Genomic DNA, 4,393 nt, shown 5'->3' on the forward strand with positions numbered 1-4,393 from the left:
AATCACATCATGCCTCTGAAATCATAAGGACAAGAAAAATTGTGCATCTGTAGGGATTATGACTGTACATGGTTTCAATGAAAAGGGAGGAATATTCCTGAGTTAGCTGATGTGAGATAATTGCCCAGTCTGTTCCTTTCTAAGTGCCTCTCTAAAGATGCCGGAAACAGCAAGGGGTACCACAAGGCTTATGAGAAGAGCTACTTCTGTTTGGCCTCCAGAGGGCGATCTTGCGCAAACTAGAATTATAGCTAAAGAACCGCATTATTCCTTCAGCTCCTCCTTCACAGAGCAGGCTAAGGTGTCCATCTGCAGCTCATTACAGACAGTGACACATGAGGAGAATTTAGAAGTCAGAAAGCTTCCAGATTTTTCAAGGAAGAGACTCTTCCAAACGTCTCTGGAATGTGCTTAGGCAGGATTCTAGAGCACCAACCATACCCGTTCTTCCTTGTTCCAAGGGTGCTGTTTCCTTAGCCATATTCCTTCCTGCTCAGAGAAGAGCTTTAAAAAGGGTCCCACGACGTCTTCAATCCTCAGCCATGAACGTGGCTCCTGCGCCGATGCTTCTGATACTTTTTGCCCTGAGTAAGTAAAATTCCATTTCATCCTCCTGTTCCCTGAAAGTACGGTATTGCACCTCAACTCCGAATAGAGACATCTTCTCTTAATAGGTAGTTCTGTCCGGGTCTCATTGACATAGCATTGATGTTTCAGGAGGAACCGGAGCCCAGTCAGTGACCCAGCCTGACGTCCACGTCACTGTCTCTGAAGGAGCCCCTCTGGAGCTGAGGTGCAACTATTCATCTTCTGTTTCACTGTATCTGTTCTGGTATGTGCGATATCCCAACCAAGGACTCCAGCTTCTCCTCAAATACACGTCTGGAAACAGCCTTGTTCCAGGCATCAAAGGTTTCAAGGCTGAATTTAGGAAGAATGAAACCTCCTTTCACCTGAAGAAACCCTCAGCCCATTGGAGCGACTCGGCTGAGTACTTCTGTGCTGTGAGTGACACAGTGCCTGGGACTGCAGGGGGAGCTGAACACAAACTTCTGGTGAATGTGAGGCTTTCAGTGACACAAGGGGTCAAGCTGGGACATTTTCAGTAAGATCTCATGTTGTATAAAGACAAGCAGAGCAGAGGGGACTAAACTGCGTAGCTCTTGTGCTAACGTGGTCTTTACTTAATTTTCAAAGAGTCAGGATTCATGAGGAAAGGACACTTCGTGAGAAAAACACAGTGTCCCCAATAGACTGGAGACTAGACCTTGCTTAGAGAAACGTTTCAAATGGGACAGTGGCAGGGACTGTTTTGTGTGGCGATTGCCATGTGACCTGTGACCAGACAGGAGAGTACTGTGACAGTCTACCCTGGTGGTTTTAATTCATTAGTGGCACCCTAGGCTTCACTCTAGCTGAGGAACTTTTCTTAAGGTCCCATCTGTGTATGAATATTTGACAAACTGAATGGGGAGATGAGGATTAACAACACCTAGAGGAAGGGACAGAGGAAAATGTGATAAAATAAAATCACTAAGCATACAGGGAGGATATTTACTGACTATTTCTGTCATTTACTCAGCTCTTCCATTTTATCATAAGCTCAAAAAAATGGAGCTGAGATCCCTGTAAACCCATCCCTGGATCAGGCTGAGGAGGGCCTGGGCTGTGATAACATGGCAGAGGTGATTACTGGAGTGGAGTTGAGAGTAGACATCTGTTAGAGCCTAGTGGGGCTGGAGGCTCCAGTAGAAAACATCTGTATGGACTATTTCCTTTTTTCCTAATTTTTATAACTAAAATGTCTTAAAATGAACTTCTACTCCACTGACTTAGGAATTACTCAATATCCTTGATGAAATTTCTTCTCCAATATCTCTTCCGAGGAAAAAGACAAATAAATGAGGGAAATAAGGAATATAAGTAAAGAGAGGAGAAAAGGGGGAGGTGTAAGACAAGACTGGGGAAAAAGGGAGAAACGTTTTGCTCAAACTGAAAAATGTGGCCCTTCCCTCCTGTTCACAGAGCAGAATCAGGCATGTGGATGTGCAGCATGTAGGGGAAAGTGTCTGATGGGAGAGGAGAGGAGGTGAGAATGAGATCAAGGTGGACATTCCATACATGTCCTATTTCTTTTCCTACCAAGCAAAGTCTAATTGTAGACATATGCTATCTTCATGTATAAATATAGATCTATATTTTCTAGACTTACAAAACTATTTTAATTTCTTTTATTTGTATTTACTTTTCTATCAAAGGGGGTTAACAAAATTATACGTACGATGAAACAGTATTCTTTTGTTCGACATTCCATATAAATAAATTGTCAAATTCTCTATCAAACTACATGTCTTGATTCTTGTTTAGAAAGCAGAGTCCCTGAAACCAAGATCTTCCAGGACTTATTGACCCAAGAGACGTCCCTGGTTCCCTCTGAGATGTCCTCTCACTTTTCTTACCTTCCATCTAAACTTTCAAACTTCCCTTCCTAAAATAATTCTCAAAAAAAGACTGGGGATGTTGGATATGTCGCCTTACTGTTCCCCTGTCCCCACCACATCCACACACCTGAGAGACATTACACACCAGCCTAGACTGGGCCATCATGGGTGGAGTTTCCTGTTTAGAAGCAAAACGACAAAACTCAGGTGTGTGTGTGATTGGTGCTCAGTGATTCTAGTGGAACGTACTGACAGTAAGAACAAAATTTGTCTGGAGTCAGCACTTGACACCCTCCAGAGCAGGAGTGAAGGCACCCAGCAACAGAACAAAGGATCACGAAGAGACACTGGGGAGCTCTGCGGGGGCTTCTGTGGGTCCAGGTTTGCTATGAGTTGGGGCCTTCCCAGATGGGGGACTGGGGAGTGTTCCGCAGCTGACGGTGGGTGGACAGGAAGGGAGAGCTGACACAAAGCTCCTGGATGGTTTCTATGTCCTCATGGGTGTGTCTTGGGATAGTGTATAGCTTTAGAAATGGCATCAGTCACTCTCCAGTGACTTAATTTGTGTTTGCTTTTCACTTTCCAAGCAGGGGTGAAGGGGTGAATGTGGAGCAGAGTCCTTCAGCCTGGAGCCTCCAGGAGGGAGCCAGCTCTACTCTGAGGCGCAATTTTTCTACCACAGTGAACAATGCGCAGTGGTTCAGACAGAATCCTGGGGGTGGCCTCAACCTTCTGTTTTTCATGACTTCAGGGATGAAACAGAATGGAAGATTAAACTCCACAATGAATTCTAAGGAACTGTACAGTACCCTGCACATCACGGCCTCCCAACTGGAAGACTCAGCCACCTACCTCTGTGCAGTGGAGGCACAGTGCTCCCAGGTGATCTGCAGCCTCTACCCAAAACGCAGCCGAGCCTGCAGCAACACCCCTTCCACGGGGAGACTTGCATAGCAGCATTGTGCAGACTTAGGTTTCCTGACTCATTTTTGTCAATATTTTAATTCTTTCTGTGATTATAAATATATAATGCTAACATGGAGATTCTAAAAACAGTGGCAAGATTCAAATCCATGTTTAAGTAAACAGCGGAAGTATCCAATTCAGGGTCAAAGTTAGAGCCTCAGTGAGCAGACCGATATGTTACTAGTGTGAGAAATTTACAAATGTTCATGTGCTGCTGGTACAACTTGTTAATATATATTTTTTTTTTTGAAAAAGATTAGCCCTGAGCTAACATCTGCTGCCAATCCTCCTCTTTTTGCTGAGGAAGACTGGCCCTGAGCTAACATCCATGCCCATCTTCCTCTGTTTTATATGTGGGACGCCTACCACAGCATGGCTTGCCAAGCAGTGCCATGTCCGGGGCCAGGATCCGAACTGGCGAACTCTGGGCAGCTGAAGCAGAACTTGTGAACTTAAGTGCTGTGCCACCGGGCCGGCCCCCTACTTGGTAATATTAACACGTGGGTCAGCTTTTAAGGATGTGAAAAAGAGCATTGTCATACTGGCCATGCTTGTATTCGTAAATTCTGGTGCCTGGAGGTCCTGAATAACAAATATGACAGCAAAGTAGCTAATGTTTAGGGAACACTTACGTGCAATGAGCATTGTATAAACGTCTTTAGTATCACTTAATCTCCATAATACCTTATGATGCAGATACTATGTTGTTCTCATTTTGTTTTAACAACAAGGGAAAGAGGCTTAAACAGAAAAAGTTAAATGACTTTACAAGGCCAAGTCACTAAATGGCAGACTCAGTGTCGGAAGAGAAGTAGTCTGACTTCAGATCCCACATTCTTTTTTTTTTTTTTTTTTTAAAGATTTTATTTTTTCCTTTTTCTCCCCAAAGCCCCCCGGTACATAGTTGTGTATTCTTCGTTGTGGGTTCTTCTAGTTGTGGCATGTGGGACGCTGCCTCAGTGTGGTCTGACGAGCAGTGCCATGTC

The 4,393-nt window shown here is 44.3% G+C and overlaps 1 long non-coding RNA gene across 1 annotated transcript; it reads left to right on the forward strand.

Moving 5' to 3' along the window:
• Positions 1-402: 402 nt before the first annotated feature.
• Positions 403-1,902, forward strand: LOC103567352 (uncharacterized). The gene is made up of 2 exons (XR_011539296.1): positions 403-588; positions 718-1,902. It is a non-coding gene; the product is annotated as an uncharacterized lncRNA (long non-coding RNA).
• Positions 1,903-4,393: the final 2,491 nt, after the last annotated feature.

This window comes from Equus przewalskii, chromosome 1 (assembly GCF_037783145.1).
Source record: "Equus przewalskii isolate Varuska chromosome 1, EquPr2, whole genome shotgun sequence".
Taxonomy (NCBI): domain Eukaryota; kingdom Metazoa; phylum Chordata; class Mammalia; order Perissodactyla; family Equidae; genus Equus; species Equus przewalskii.